Below are 17,405 nucleotides of genomic sequence, written 5' to 3'. Positions count from 1 at the left end.
GGTGTCTCAAGGCACAGTGGAGTGCACCTCTATTTGAGGGGCACCTACCCTTCTAGCTTTATCACAATGGGCCAAAGTCTCATTGGGGATTTGAAATTTGGTGGAGAGAGTGCGAAACCTACCCTTCCTACCATATTGTCAATCCACCTGAATGCTATCTATAATAATTTCTCACTATCAAAGGAGTTGTATAGTTGCCACATAAAAGAAAAAGAAATGTATAGTAGGAGGAGCGTTTTTTCTTTTCCTCTTTTTACCTTTTTTTTCAACTTATAATGTCGGGCCTAGCTTTTGCCCAATTTCCTCTCTGTGGGTGGAGGCCGCATGAATTTTGAATGATTGTTTCAACTTTAAAACTTAATTTTATTCTGCCGAGCACAATTATTTTCCTCTGCCCTCTTTCAATTATGTAGACTTAATCAATGAATCTATGCTTTCCCGAGCCTCTTTATTCAAAGTCTGGATCTTACAATGCAAGTAAGGTTTCTTGGTTGGAAGGATGAGTATAAAAGAGCCCTCACTATTCAGGAACTGAGACAACATATGTGTGATTTCAAGAACATGATGTATGTTGTAGATCCACGTCATAACAAGTACCTTACTGCATCTGTGATGTTCAGAGGCAAGATGAGCACCAAAGAGGTGGATGAACAGATGATGAATATTCAGAAAAATAATTCCTTCTACTTTGTGGAGTGGATCCCCGACAATGTGAAATCCAGTGCATGTGATATCCCACCAAAAGGTCTGTCCATGTCATCCACGGTCATTGGGAACTCAACATCACTTCACGAGATGTTCAGGAGAGTGAGCGAGCAATTAACTACCATATTTAGGAGGGAGGAGGCATTCTTACATTGGTACACTGGTGAAGGCATGGATGAGATGGAATTCACTAAAGCTGAGAGCAACATGAATGATTTGGTGTCTGAATACATGAAATATCAGGACATTAGTGTAGAGGATGATGAATACTATGATGATGAAGAATAAGCTCAAGAACGCTATGACACAAGCTTACATAATGCCATCGACAATCGGTAGTTGTTTCAATGCCTAATAGTTGTTTGTTTGTGGAATTCATTTGAATTTTTTTATTCTTGCATGGTGTTATCACTGAAAAAATTTCAAAAACAATTTGGACAACTGGTATGGTTTCAAAGTTGTAAGTAAGTCTTGGTCAAGTCATTTCTATTGTTTTATTTAAGGAGTCTAAAACATAAGATAGAGTCTTGTTCCCTTTGTTAAATATGGTCTTGTTTTACCCACCATTGGTCCCACATTTATTCAAAGTGTCATGTGTTAAGGCTGTTTCAAAAATTACATGCACTACGAAATCAACTAGGAGTTTTCGTAGAGCAAACTCAAAAAAATACATTGTGTGCGCTACGAAATCAGGGATTTGTTCCAGATTTGGTCTAACTGTCTTTTCCATCAGAATTCGTTAATTTTTCATCACCATGTGTCAGTCCTTGAACCATGCCTATCACATGCAGCCATTCATTCTCATTATTAGAGTCGTTAGGAATCTTGGTATGCTTAGGTTGCAAGTTTCAAAAAGAGCCAAGTATTCATAGTTATGATTTAGGTTTGGGTTCATGCATGAGGAGCATATTGACAGATGTTCAATTTGAATTCTTTTAAGATCAAGCGAGGCAGCTCTCAGTTTCAAATTCAAGTAAGGCAGTGTTCAAACCAATACAGTGCAGGTTTATCTTCAAGTTTCCCTGCAGGGTTTTCATAGACATGTCTGAAGAAAGGAAAAATCACAGATCAGGCCAATGTCTTAGACCTGACCCTGAAGGCTTAGATGTTCTCACGAGGAATAGAGAGGTTGAAGAAGCATTCAAACAGTCACAAAAGAAGAAGTTTCAGATCAAGGAAGTGGTACAAGAGCAGTCTATTGATAAAACAGTCAAAAGAAGAGTAACTAGAAGTCAATTAGCCAAAGAAAAGGGGAAGAAAATGATTGTTGATGAAAGCCTAGCTTCAAAGGGAAGTTTGAATGATCTCCTCCACACCATCTACATAGAAGAGACTCCTCTGGTCCAAGCAGAGCTACTTGAAGCCAACAAGAACAAAACCAAAGGAGTTAAATCTTCCAAAAAGCTTCAATTTAATGACCAATTCTCAAAGTTTGTTTTCAAAGCCAAGAAGGCCTGTGACTAGGCATTTAAGAAGATTACAAGAGGCAGAACCAGAGGTAAAAGAGACAGATTGAGGACCTGCAAATTCATTGGAGAAAACTAGGAGGACAATCTCAGCATAAAAGAACCGGGCTGTAAGTGATTGGAGCCTTAACACAATTTTGGTTAGAACATTACCTTTTCGAAGCTGTTATGGATGAATTATGTCAAAGATATGTGGCATATTGGCATAAGATGAAGTTGTGAAGAAATCACAAGAAGAATATTTTTTTGAAAAAATTGTGTTTTTTTTTACTCACACAGCAGTTTCGTAGCGCGCTACGAAGCTGCTGTAGCTGCATATTATGACTTGATGGACCATTTTTTTTTGAGAGAAAGGGAAATATTCTTTGAATAGGAGGGTCTGAAAGGGATAATTCATGAAATATGAGTGTCTAGCAAAGGAAAAACAAGGAAAGGAAAGACACTTATGAACTCCAAAGTTTTATGTTACGAAATCACTGAAGCAGCCTTTTTCAGGAGAAAAACGGTTTTAGGTAGTTAACTTCCAGGAGGTCTATAGAGAAATGGAAAGCATATTTTTTGAAATTGAAAGAGGTTTGTATTCCTAACATACTGAAATAGAAAAAACTCTTTCATTTTCTTCAAATTGATTATGAGCTGGGAGAAATGGGTGACTAAATTTGCGCTGCGAAACTGCTGTAGGTGCAGTTTTTCAATTCCTGTTTTACAGCTGTTTTTAAAAGACACACTCTGAGCAGCTGGAGTAGTGTTTCAAAAAACCAAAGGGAATTTTTGTTCAGCATGGATTGGTTCACAAAAACCTCCTTCAGTTTTTCCAAATACATTTTGTACGAGAAGTTATGAGCTCTGTCCCAAGACCTATTTTTCAGCCAGAACAGAGCAAGGGACAACCTCCTAGTTTCTAGGAACAGCAAAAAGATGAGTCATCAAGGGCCAGATTGAAGGATATGAGCACCATCAGATTCGACTTCATGGAGTGTTAGGTGTCAAAGAATGCTTTAAATGTTTAGATAAGGTTGTTTTTGTCATAATAAGGAGTTACACTCCTAGTTGTATTAGGTCTCTAGGACTACTAGTTAGTTGTCAAATGCATTTAAAGTTTGGTTTTATGGTTAGAATAGGTGTCAAGGATGGAAAATTCGAATTCCCCTCATGATGGAGGAAGGAATCCAAGCATGTAAAGAGCTCTATATATAGCAGAACATCTGATGTACAAAGGGTTGGGAAATTTTATAACAGAGCATTGTTTTGGCTTATGTAAAGACAAAGTTTCAGTAATATAATTTGGCTGCTTTACTTCTCAGGATTCATGAAGGATTTCTATGTTCAGAATGTGTGATTTTATCCTTTCCTTAATGTCTTTTACAATTGCATAGATGTATAATCACTCAGAATTCACTGATTGTGCTCTGATTTCCTGTATGCATTTATGAGCTGTGGTTCCATATGTGTTATGTTCTGAATACTCAAATGCTAAATGCCCTGACTTCTATGTAAAGGCAGTATCATTGTTTACTGAGGTGTTGTTGACTCCATAGGCCCAATGGAAACTTGTTTAATGTTTTTTCCAGCATCCATATTTATCGCAGATATATCACAAAGAGTTAGCCATCTTATCTTAAGTAAAAATCATTAACCCATTTAGAGAGAGCCCTCTCAGGTTGAGGAGGCTAAGCCTCAACCTAAAGTAGGTCTGAAATAGTTACTTGAAGTCTTCCTGGTCAGCAGCCTTCCAGGGCCTGATTTTGAGATAACACATGGTCTGCTTTATTCTCATCAAAGGTTTTGGCATTGAATGCATAAACTTTGTATACAACTCCTACATTATGTCCTTGCTTTTGTTGATCATATTGAAATATTGAGAAGATGTAACTGCTTGTCAAAATTATATGGGAAATTCAATCATGCTTGGACACTCTGTATTATATGTTATATAATTATGGTGTTGAATGGCTTTGTAATACTGGGAATTGTAAACAGGAAATACAACAATTCTCTGAAAATTCAAATTAGGGGAGTTCGTGAGAACAATGTCCACTATAGTATTCTATATAGAGATTGTAATATTTAAGAATATGAGCTTCACTGTTTGGGATGTAGGGGCCAAGATAAAATCTTCTATTTGTGGAGATAGTATATGGTCAAGGCCCAGTTATATTTCAGAGTTTTTATCTATTATTACTAAAAGTTGGCTCATGATTTCTCTTTTAAGAAGTTTGATTCTTTAAGCCACGTCTGTATATGCTGGATTCGTTTAGTAAATTCATGATATAGCATTGTTGGATTCATTAGATAAATTATGACATGATATTTTTTGTTTGGGGGATTTTATAATGTGTATATGTTGGATTTGGATTCATTTGTAAAATCTATGGCTTTTTATCGTTGGTGGGATTCTCTTGATAAATTTATGTTTGTTTGTGGACATGAACTTTCATAATAATATATACTCTATAGATATCATAATATATAGTATTTCAGATTCACTCAGAAAATCTCATGTATTATATGATTGTTGTTTTGTATATAGATGTTAAATTTTATATATACATAATTTTCTTTTTTTTTGTAGAATGTAGATTTTTTTGTATCTAAGAGATATAAAGTAAAGTTGACAGTCAACTTTTCTTATATTCTCAAAATGTTCAATTTTTTTCCAGTAATCTTTTTCATGATTCTTTTGTTATACAGGGTAATGTTATCTCAAGCTATGTAAAAATAAGCACTCAAGTATGAGAGTGGTTAGGTAAAAGGGTGTTTGCAAGAAGTGGAGAAAACTATGAATGAATTCATAGTCCATATTTAGTGTTAGGCTGTGATTTTATCTTGTGGCTTTGTTATTTTCATGTCAATATTGTTCTTACTTATGCATTCATAATGAGATTAGGATGTTTTTGATATCTATTTTTGTTCTTTGTTGCGAGCTGGAGCTCATATGACTGTGGATTCTATTTGAGCCAATGTTGATTGCCATCTCTTCTTTTTCTTTTATAATAGAGTTTTTGTGCTGTATGCTAGAGTTTTTAAATTGACTGTTTTGCTTCAACTTTCGATGTATTTTCATGTATGTTTTATTACTTTGGCTGTATCTTATAACGTGGACTTGAAAACAAAACCATAGTGTTGGACAAGCTTTGGTAACTCCAAGGAGGTTTATTCTTGGTGTGATATGCTTGGAGTTTGTCTTGTTTGCTGGCATGATTTTGAATCATTATGAGTGGAAAGTGTCTGCACATGATTGTTTAACAAGAATATGATATATGTTGGGATGCATTTGTTATGTTTCAATAGATTTTAGTTTGTCTCTGCATATCCAAAATCCAATACATTTTTTGGCTGCTTGATTGTATTTATTTTGGTTTTCTAAGTGGTTTGGGCCCTATGATGGGTGCATTCTTTGGCTCTAGAAAATGTGACCTTGGGGCATAAATGTAGTAAGTGTGACTTAAGAAGAGGCAAGGATTTATATTTGTTACATAGAAACTCCTTTCATGCATTGTATTGTTGTTATTTTAGGTTTTTTTATTTCATGGATCTTATATAAATTTCAGCTCGATACGTGTACTAAATTGTATGGCACTTTTGGAGACTAATATAATACTATGTTTGTTGCGCAGTTTGAGTTTTGCTTCACAACATTGCCTTTGTTTCCAGTTTTTTATTCAATCATGGCTTTCATTCATTCACTTCAAGCATAAGATATGACAATGATATCTAATCCCAAAAAGGTAAATAATAATTGTTGTTTGATGATTTCAGGCCTCACAATATCAACTTTAAAATCTTTCCAACATGCTGATTGTGCCTTGAGTGTGTTGTGTAAGAGTCGGTCTTGTTAGTCCTCCGTTAGAGATCAAAAAATCTTTTTGCATTTCATTTTTATGTGTCTCATTCATTTCACTCAGTTGCATTCCACTAGGGGCATGCCATAATCTGACGGAAAGGTCTTGTGAGTCATTACCCCTCATGATTCGTACCTGTTGGTTCAGGTCTGTTCATTGAAATTTATTAAATCAATTTTAAGTCATTTGTAGTCTTGTTCTAATATCTTGGTCAGCAAAAAGTTATTTAAGATTTTTAGGTCTTTTAGGCCTAGGGTTTTTTTTTCCCAGCAGGTCAGAGGGAAGTTTTAAATCAGTGTTTATTCCAGAAATATCAACGTCATATTGCTAGACTATGACTTTTCTTCAGAACCCTGTTTTGAAGAAAAAGTCGTTTTTTCGTCTTTTGAAATAATTGCCATAGATTTTTCAGTTGAAGATGTTCACATGCAGCTTCTCCTGATCTTTTGCCGAAATCCAACATCAGTCACCCCTGCAAAATCAACCAAGAAGTCCTCATTCAAAGTCAGAAGAAACAAAGTTTATTTTAAAATGTGAAAGGAGCCGAGACCAAAACATTACATAAATGGGTTTGTAAGGCAATTCCATTATTTTTACATCCATTTGCATCCAAGAAGATTAGTTGAAATCGACTTGAACAGGTGAGAGGGCTAAACTAAATTTTGGAACTAAGACTGAATGTTTGTGTGTGGCACGGTGCATTGGGATATATCGCGGCGCACTGAAAGTGCGCGGCATGTAGAGCGTTTTTGCACAGTGAAAAATTGCACTAACATAGCGCATCCAGCTTACGTGACGCGTTGGGCTGGAGCACGGTGCACAGGCTCGAAAACACTAATTTTTTCCATTTCTTTCTAATTTCCAAATTTGATCAATTTCTTCATATTGATAAGGATGTGTCAGAATTTTAAGGATCCATCGTCTATCTGGGGAAAATGCTGCACATTCCAGTTGCCTTGACGTCCTGTGCACACTATTTTGAAACCTTATCCGCAGTAAGGGAATCAATTGCTGCACTTCACAGGTTACGTGTGTTTCATCCTCTCTGGTTACACCATCAAAAGATCCATCATGGATGTTAGAATGTGCAACCATTCCTCCATGGAGTGCAAATTACAATATCGATGAACCAAACTCAGATGATGTTGTGGTTCGTAATCGCAATTAGAATCTTCCATTCAAGGCTCTGATTTTGGAACGTTTTCTGATGCTGGGCAGTTTGATCATGATGGTCTGGAGCAGAGGCATTTATCTTAGCCATATTCAAATGCTACACATAATATGGTGAAGTTGGATCTGTACTTTTATGGCACAAGGTTGATTCTGATTGCTAAGTCACTATAATCTCGAGGCGCCCATGTATATCCCTTTTGCAAACATAGGCGTGATTCAGGGGCGATTTTTCAGAGAAGGCATTATTTTTTTAATTTTATTTTTTGCTTCCATTCAGTCTCTATTTTTTGAAGATGACATATAGCTTTATCATAACGAGTTTGAAAGCTAGTTCGCATGGCAGCTGTTGATGAAAGATCATGGTAAAGAAGCAAAAGAAAAACTGGAGAACTGTGAGGTTTTACAAAGCTTGCTTTGCATTCAGGGAGCCCTACAAAGCATTATGTGATGGCACATTCATTCACCATATGCTAGAATCTCATCTCGGTACAGTCAATGAGGCTCTCTCTGGCCTTTTGGGTGGACATGTCAAGGTTTTTGTCACAAGATGTGCCATTGAGGAGCTGAAAATGCTGGGAGAGTCATTTTTTGGAACCATGTTGGAAATTCGTAGATTCACGACAGCAAGGCGCAATCATGAGTCGCTTAAAAGTGCTACAAAGTGCATTGAGGCTATGGCTGGTGCAGATAATCCATAGCACTTCTTCGTTGCAACTCACGATGGTGGTCTCCGCTAAAAGTTCTGGCAGGTTCCAGGTGTTCCTGTTGTATTTGTTCAAAAAACAATTACTTCCTTCTTGAACCACCTTTCGAATATCAGCATCAAATTGCAAAGATGACTGAAGTGGAATGCATCCATATGATGGAAAGAGAATTCAAATTGTTGGAAGCCTGTGAAGCAAAAAGATTACAACCCAAGTAGATGTCACCGGTGCACCTGAAATTTCAGGGGATGAAATGCCAAAGAAAATAGAGTCAAGGGATAGGAGCAAGAATAAGAATAAGTTAGCAGTGAAAGATTGACCCAGATTCAAAAGGTAAATGTAAAGTGGAAAGTCAAATATATATAAAAAAACTAAATATAAAACGGAGATATCTGCGGATGCAGAAAGATAGGAAACATATTGCCTTTTTTGTCTTTAGCCACGATTTAATGGGATCCACACTACACCTTTTTATTGGCCATCATATATTTTCAGCTAAAAAATGTAACGCTGTTCTATCTTTAGAATGGATGGATGAATCTTTCTCTATTTTTATAATTTCAGTTGTAACAGCTCCCCATTTGGATCGATTTGTTTTCTCATAGTGGAGCTTATTTATTGTATTGTAAAGAATTTGTAAAGGGTTGGAATTTCTAGGAGCAGTGTGGAGGACAAACCTAGCGCTTTCATTGTACAGTTTTGGTAGAGATTTTAATGAAATGATGCAGCTCTGATTCCTGAGATCCATGTGGTGTGAGTTTAGCATATGTTCTTCTTACTGTTTCATGAGTAAATTGTTATGTTTTTAGTTCAATTATAATCATTTCCAGTTGAATGTTTTTAATTAATAAAGGTAGAATTCAGTTTATTGCTCTGCCTGGGAAAAACATTCATCCTCTGTGTGTCTTCTTCTATCTAAAAAGGATTCATTATATATGCCCTTTTCAGCTTCTCAACAGTCTGTGCACTCCATATCATTTCAGTTTGATTGTGAAACCTCATGCCTGTCTTGCCTCACGAAAAAATCTGTATTTTTGAGTTAATTTCTTAGCTATTGTTGTCCTTTGGTGACATATAGCCTAGAAAATTTAGTCATTCAATCAATTACCTCTCTTTCATATCTATTTACTAGCCTAAAATGAGTTCTCATTTTAAGTCATCTCAGACCCTATTGAGTATTTTTACTGAGTTGACCCGGAGAGAGCCCTCTCCTATCCTCGTAGGGCTAGCTACGAGGCTGAGCGTGGTTTGATGTTGAACCTAGAAGCTTGCCTTTTCATCCTAAGGCAAATCTCGGCTCTAACATAGTGGCGACTCAGCTGGGGAAAACATGGTTTGCTTGTTGATGTCATTGGTTTTCTAAGCTACAGACGAAGCCTGAAGTTATGCCAGGTAGCCTTCAAAACGCTTTTGCTTTGCATTAGCAGAAGTAGATAAACGCTGCTTCAGTCAATCTCCGGTCTAGCTTGTAATCGTGACATCTAACTTGTTTATTTGCCCAGTAAATGTATCAAGTTCAGAGCTAATTGTTGATGGACAACGATCTACATGTATCAAGTTCAGAGCTAATTGTTCTGATCGATGGTGGACAACGATCAGACATAAGAAGGTTGAAATCATTCACCTGACGACTCCATTCACTGAAGAATCTAGCAATCAATGCTTCATGGTGACTCCACTGCAGGAATATCAATCGTTTTAAGATTTCAAGATGGAACAGGTTGCAAGAAGATACGGTCCTGTGAGCCGAGATCACATTTTAGGCTTTCCAAATAAATTCCTAAGGTAGATTGGTAAAAGAATTTGCCTACGTTTAAAGATGATGGTAGGAAGCACGTTTCTTTACATCTGGTTAGATTTCACATGCATATTTGCAAGTTGAAGGTTGATTTTCCTGAAGATTGCTTGATGAAGATATTCCTGGTCACTCTGGAAGGTGAAGCCCAATCTTGGTATGAAAGTTTGCCGCCTGCTTGTATTTAATGTTTAAAGGATTTTCATGCCATGTTCTTTGAGAAGTATAAAGACTCTTATCAATCATTAAATCTAGTTCATGACTGTTGCAAACATGCTTCTACTTTTATTGAAAACCTTGAGAAATATTATGAAGATGATAATTTCATGGATGATGAGATCTTGGAAGCCCTGTATGAAAATCCATTTCAGCAGCATCAAGATGATTAGGAAAATTTGCAGTAGGATTAAGATCTTAGTACGATGGAAGATGAAGGAATTTTGCATCTTGACAGTCAACATGAATTACATGAAATGGATTAGCAGTATGAGGAAAATCTGTATACTCCTTCACTTGAAATCAATGAAGACAATCATTGTTTGAGCAAAAGAAAAAAAAAAGTATTATCTCCTTTGTCTGAATATTAGATAGATCAACTCTTGAACGGTGATGTTACAGCCCAAGCTAAAGCAGATCTACAGTGTGCACATGGTCAAGAAGGTGATGGTGGAACTTCTTCCTTTTCTGAAAAGGATGAAAGTCCTGTAAGCAACTTTATAGATCAGCAGGTTGAAGATGTCCATATAGCTGAAAGTTATGAAAGAGAAAATGTCATTTCAGATCTGTCCATAGAAGAAGACAACATGCAGGGAAGTCAAGTTTCAGAATGTGATAACATTAAGTCAGCCATTTCAGATCTAGATTCATATTGTGATGACCAAGAAAACCTTGTACTAAGTCCCATGAAAGAAAGCTGCATCGTTGAGGCTGCCCCAAATGAAGAAAACATGGTTGCAGACCTAAATTCTCTCATCCCCTTGGAACTAGATCTTCATGAGGAGGTAGTTCATTCCCTCTATGAAAAACAAGGTGACATTTTTGTTCAAGAAAGTGAAAAAGTTTCTTTGGATAAATCATTGGTAGATGATAGAGATGTTAGTGTTGGGTTTCAAGAATCATTCGAAGTTTCTTTTCTTATGATTGATGAATGTAAAGACAATCTCGCTGTCATATCATATGAAGATGATCCACAATATAGTCAGACTACCGAAGATCAGACCATTCAGGATTCCATTTCAGATTCTTCTCCCTATGTTTCATGTTTTGAAATGCTGTTTAAAGACGAAATCTGCTCATCTACTTGTTCAAAATTTTTTGAGGACCACGAACATGCTTTTACTGAAGTACATTATGAAGGAAGATCAGAATCAAAGGAGAAAGACACCTTGCTCGTTCAGCAGGAGGTAAATCTTCATGTTTTTCAAGATCCTCTGGAAAATCTGTTACAGCCAGCAGTGAAGGTGATGATTGCAGTATTCAGTGATGAAGAAGATCATGGTCGATTATGTTTTTGGATGCCCAGTTACAAGTATCTACTGTTGACCAGAAGATCTGGTCAGGAGAATCAGTCAAGAAGGCATCTGCTTGATTGGTTACATCGACATTTTTATATAGTTTGATCGTATATTGTCTTGTAAGAAACATAGGTGGCCATGTACTACCACCAAGCTTTAAGTTTTAAGTTCAGGTCTCAGTATTTTGAGTTAGTCTTTTAGAGTCAAATTTTTTCAGTCATTTCAGTTTGCAGCGAGTTAGTTTGAGTCAAAGTTCCAGTCAATAAATTGAGTCATGTTGGTTTGTCAAAATAATGGACTCCATAGCCCAATGGACGAAGGCACTGTCTGCTCTCCCAAAGATCTGTTGTTCTTGGCACCTCCAGGGAGATACCATCCCCATTGGAGCCAATGTTAGAGTCGATCTTGTCAGTCCTCCGTCAGAGATCAAAAACTCTTTTTTCATTTCATTTTTATGTGTCTCGCTCATTTCACTCAGTTTCATTCCACTAGGGGCATGCCATAATCTGATGGAAAGCTCTTGTGAGTCATTACCCCTCATGATTCGTACCTGTTGGTTCAGGTCTGTTCATCGAAATTTATTAAATCAATTTTAAGTCATTTGCAGTCCTGTTCTAATATCTTGGTCAGCAAAAAGTTATTTAAGAATTTTAGGTCTTTTAGGCCTAGGGTTTTTTTTGCCAGCAGGAGTCAAGTTTTAATCAATGTGTTTATTCCAAAACAATCTCACGTCATATTGCTAGATGACTTTTCTTCTCAAAACCCTGTTTTGAAGAAAAAGTCGAAAGTCGTCTTTTCGTCTTTTGAAATAATTGCCATAGATTTTTCAGTTGAAGATGTTCACATGCAGCTTCTCCTGATCTTTTTCCAAAATCTAACATCAGTCACCCCTGCAAAATCAACCAAGAAGTCCTCATTCAAAGTCAGAAGAAACAAAGTTTATTTTAAAATGTGAAAGGAGCCGAGACCAAAACATTACATAAATGGGTTTGTATGAAGCAAAAAATCAAGTTCTCAATTTTATAAGGCAATTCCATTATTTTTACATCCATTTGCATCCAAGAAGATTAGTTGAAATCGACTTGAGCAGGTGAGAGGGCTAAACTGCAATTTTGAACTAAGACTGAATGTTTGTGTGTGACGCGGCGCATTGGGATAGACCGTGATGCATTGAAAGTGCGTAGTGCATGGAGCATTTTTGCACAGTGCAAAATTGCACTGGCGCGGTGCATCTATCTTGCGCGGCACGTTGGGCTGGGGCACGGCGCATCCAGCTTGCGCGACACGTTGGGTTGGGGCGCGACGCACAGGCTCAAAAACACTAATTTTTTCCATTTCTTTCTAATTTCCAAATTTGATCAATTTCTTCGTATTGATAAGGATGTGTTAGAATTTTAAGGATCCACCATTAATCTGGGGAAAATGCTGCGCATTCCAGTTGCCTTGGTGTCATGTACACACTATTTTGAAACCTTATCTGCCATAAGGGAATCAATTGTTGCACTTCACAGGTTACGTGCGTTTCATCCTCTCCAGTTACACCATCAAAAGATCCATCATGGATGTTAGAATGTGCAACCGTTCCTCCATGGAGTGCAAATTACAATATCGATGAACCAAACTCAGATGATGTTGTGGTTCGTAGTCGCAATTAGAATATTCCGTTCAAGGCTCTAATTTTGGAACGTTTTCTGATGCTGGGCAGTTTGATCATGATCGTCTGGAGCAGAGGCATTTATCTTGGCCATTTTCAAACGCTACACATAATATGGTGATGTCGGATCTGTAATTTTATGGCACAAGGTTGATTCTGATTGCTAAGTTACTATAATCTCGAGGTGCCCATGTATATCCCTTTTGCAAACATAGGCGTGATTCAGGGGCGATTTTTCAGAGAAGGCATTTTTTTTTCTTCCATTCAGTCTCGATTTTTTGAAGAGGACATATAGCTTTATCATAATGAGTTTGAAATCTAGTTTGCATGGTAGCCGTTGATGAAAGATGAGGGTAAAGAGTCAGAAGCAAAACCTGAGAACTGTGAGGTTTTAAAAAGCCTGCTTTGCATTCAGGGAGCCCTACAAAGCATTATGCAATGGCACATTCATTCACCATATGCTGGAATCTCGTCTCGATATAGTCAATGAGGCTCTCTTTGGCCTTTTGGGTGGACATGTCAAGGTTTTTGTCACAAGATGTGTCATTGAGGAGCTGAAAATGCTGGAAGAGTCATTTTCTGGAACCGTGTTGGCAATTCGTAGATTCACCACAGCAAGGCGCAATCTTGAGTCACTTAAAAGTATTGCAGAGTGCCTTGAGGCTATGGTTGGTGCAGATAATCCAGAGAACTTCTTCTTTGCAACTCAGGATGGTGGTCTCCGTTAAAAGTTTTGGCAGGTTCCAGGTGTTCTTGTTGTATTTGTTCAAAAAAAATTACTTGCTTCTTGAACCACCTTTCAAATATCAGCATCAAATTGCTAAGATGACTGAAGTGGAATGCATCCATATGATGGAAAGAGAATTCAAATTGTTGGAAGCCCATGAAGCAAAAAGACTGCAACCCAAGCAGATGTCACCGGTGCACCTGAAATTTCAGGGGATGAAATGCCAAAGAAAATAGAGTCAAGGGATACGAGCAAGAATAAGAATAGGTTAGTATTGAAAGATCGACCCAGATTCAAAAGGTAAATGTAAAGTGGAAAGTCAAAGATAAAAAAAAAAAACTAAATATAAAACAGAGATATCTGCAGATGCAGAAAGATAGGAAACAAATTGCCTTTTTTATCTTTAGCCACGATTTAATGGGATCCACGCTACACCTTTTTATTGGCCATCAGATATTTTCAGCTAAAAAAAAATTTAACGTTGTTCTGTCTTTAGAACGGATGGATGAATCTTTCTCTAATTTTATAAATTCGGTTGTAATAGCTCCCCATTTGGATCGATTTGTTTTCTCATAGTGGAGCTTATTTATTGTATTGTAAAGCATTTGTAAAGGGTTGGAATTTCTGGGAGCAGTGTGGAGGACAAACCTAGCGCTTTCATTGTACAGTTTTGGCAGAGATTTTAATGAAATGATGCAGCTCTGATTCCTGAGATCCATGTGGTGTGAGTTTAGCATATGTTCTTCTTACTGTTTCATGAGTAAATTGTTATGTTTTCAGTTCATTTATAATCGTTTCCAGCTGAATGTTTTTAAGTAAGAAAGGTATAATTCAGTTTATTGCTCTGCCTGGGAAAAACATTCATCCTCTGTGTGCCTTCTTCTGTCTGAAAAGGATTCATTATATATGCCCTTTTTAGCTTCTCAACAGTCTTTGCGCTCCATATCATTTCAGTTTGATTGTGAAACCTCATGCCTATCTTGCCTCACGAAAAAAATATGTATCTTTGAGTTAATTTCTTAGCTACTGTTGTTCTTTGGTCACATACAGCCCAGAAAATTCAGTCATTCAATCAATTACCTCTCTTTCATATCTATTTACTAGCCTAAAATCAATTCTCATTTTAAGTCATCTCAGACCCTATTGAGTATTTTTACTGAGTTGACCCGGAGAGAGCACTCTCCTATCCTCGTAGGGCTAGCTACGAGGCTGAGCGTGGTTTGATGTTGAACCTAGAAGCTTGCATTTTTAGCTTGAGGCAAATCTAGGCTCTAACATGTTGGATTTATCACATATAAACATGTTGATTTTTCATGAGTGTGTTGGAAGAATGCATCAATATGATTGATGATAGAGTGGTTGTTCATAATCTAGCTTCTGTTGGGCAGCAACAATCGTAGTTGAACCAACTCCTTCAACAACCCATACAACCAGTTATTCCCTTTCAACTCAAACAACACCTTCTTCCACCCATGGTACCTGTACAACCCATACAACCAACTAATCCATTTCAACCAACTACAATGGATCCTAACTTAAGACGGGTCTATGTGGGTATTGTTCCTGAACACATGTAACATTATAGAATGACTAATTTTTTCTCTCCTTATGGAGACATTGAAGAAAGCCCTGGTGGTTGATAGACAAACTGGTAAGTCTAAAGGATACCCCCTTATTCTTTACAAAATAATTGAAGCAACAAATTCAACCCTAGAAGAAGTTGTTAAATCAATAGATGGGCATCAACTTTTTTTGTAAATTAGCATTTGAAGGACAAAAGCAGAAAGTTGCAGCAAACCAGGGCCAAGTTGTTCATGGTTTGAAGGATAAAGGTGATGTAAATCATGTTTCACAATATGGTGGACTGGGTCATGGGCCATTCAACCTGCCACTTACCGGTAATCAGAATATTGTGAACCCAACATCAGTACTAGTTACCAGTCTAAATCCATATGTGGATTAAGTGATGTAGCACTACCAAGTTTGTCTATAGACCTTGTTGCAATAAACCTCCCTTATTCATTAACTTTTCAACACTATTAGACTTGGGTCACCAACTTCTTCTCCAAGGAACAACTTCTGGTCAGGCATCAATAGGTGCAGGGAATTATGGTCTTGGTCCATATGGATTCTCAGGATATGGAAGTCACTCATATAGTAGTTTTGGAGGTGCAACATCTCACTATGGGATTTATTCAAGTTCATTCGTTTCCCAAACTAATCGATATGATGGAGCAAGTCATTCCCCCTTACATTTCATCAAAGTAAACTCCAAGGGACATCTCCATCATTAAGAGTTCTAACTGGCATGCAGTCTTACTACACATCCTAGGTTTGTGCTCATTCTTATTCTCCTTCTCCAATTTGTTTTAGTTCATTTTCAATTGTATTTATATATATTTTAAATGTTTTTTTAATCTTTTGTTTTCCAGTATATGTCAAACACCACTTATGAATCTGCTAAATTTTTTCTTTGGATCTCTTTTATTATTTTTCTTCTAACATCTTTCTCTGGAAATTGACGAGAATAAGTTTGGAGCAAGGCTTGCAAAATAACTTGTTTCTAGCATTTTGTGTCTTGTTTTTAGTTTCTTGTAACTACTTTTCAAAAGGTACCCTTTTGAATAATCAAATATCTTGGCTTCTTGCTTTATGGGATGTGATGAGAATAAAAATAAGTCATTGTGGTAATTGAGGATACAAGGGTATTAAGTATGTAGTTAAACTTAGGTTGGCCAAATCATAGAGAAAATTTATGTTATAATTATGGTGTACGATTACTATATGTGAGGGAAATTGTGGGCAAGATGTCATGGGCATAAAGGGCACATGGTTTACAGAGTACATTTTAGCATTTGTTTCATATTCAAAATATGTTATCTTAACTTATTTTACTATTAAATTACGAGTTGTTAAGCTATGTGCAAATAAGCACTCGAGAAAATATTGAATTGTATGAGAGCAGTTAGGTAAAAAGGTGTTCACAAGAAGTGGAGAAAACTCAGAATGAATTGGTAGTCCATATTTAGTGTTAGGTTGTCATTTTATCTTATGGCTTTGTTATTTTCATTTCAATATTGTTCTTACTTATGCATTCATCACGAGATCAAGATGTTTTGCATATCTCTTTCTATTCTTTGTTGCCGGTTAGAGCTCATCTCACGGTGGATTCTATTTGAGCCAATGTTGATTGCCATCTTTTCTTTTTCTTTTATCATAGAGTTTTGTGGTGTATGTTAGAGTTTTTAAATTCACTGTTTTACTTCAAATTTTGATGTATTTTCATGTATGTTTTATTAGTTTGGCTGTATCTTATAACATTGACTTGAAATCAAAACCATTGTGTTATATAAGATTTGGTAACTCCAAGGAGATTTATTCTTCGTGTGATAGGCTTGGAGTTCGTTTTTTTGCTGGCATGATTTTGAATTATTATGAGTGGAAAGTGTCCTAAAAGAACACGATTGTTTAACAAAAAGAGGATATATGTTGGGATGCATTTGTTGTGCTTCAACATATTTCAGTTTGTCTCTGCATATCCAAAATCCAATACATTTTTTGGATGCTTGATTGTTTTATTTATTATTTTCTAAGTGGTTTGGGCCCTGAGATGAATACATGCTTTGGCTCAAGAAAATGTGACACTAGGGCAAACAAGTAGTAAGTGTGACTCAAGAAAAGGAAAATATTCATATTTGGTAAAGAAAATCTCTTTCATGAGTTGTATTGTTGTTATTTTAGGTTTTGTTATTTCATGGACTTTATATAAATTTTAGCTTGATTATGTGTACTAAATTGTAATGTTTGGGGACTAATATAATATTG

At 36.6% G+C, this 17,405-nt stretch overlaps 3 pseudogenes; all 3 read left to right on the top strand.

Moving 5' to 3' along the window:
• Positions 1–471: 471 nt before the first annotated feature.
• Positions 472–993, top strand: LOC149265442 (tubulin beta-1 chain pseudogene; annotated as a pseudogene).
• A 6,552-nt stretch (positions 994–7,545) lies between these two features.
• Positions 7,546–8,227, top strand: LOC149265441 (uncharacterized; annotated as a pseudogene).
• Positions 8,228–13,200: 4,973 nt separating this feature from the next.
• On the top strand, positions 13,201–13,884 carry LOC149265440 (uncharacterized; annotated as a pseudogene).
• Positions 13,885–17,405: the final 3,521 nt, after the last annotated feature.

The sequence above is a fragment of the Pinus tabuliformis genome, chromosome 6, assembly GCF_031772625.1.
Source record: "Pinus tabuliformis cultivar Carrire ecotype Pingquan chromosome 6, CPIR1, whole genome shotgun sequence".
NCBI classification, from domain to species: domain Eukaryota; kingdom Viridiplantae; phylum Streptophyta; class Pinopsida; order Pinales; family Pinaceae; genus Pinus; species Pinus tabuliformis.
The sequence above is the reverse complement of the archived record's forward strand: the minus strand, read 5'-3'. Positions and strand labels throughout refer to the sequence as shown.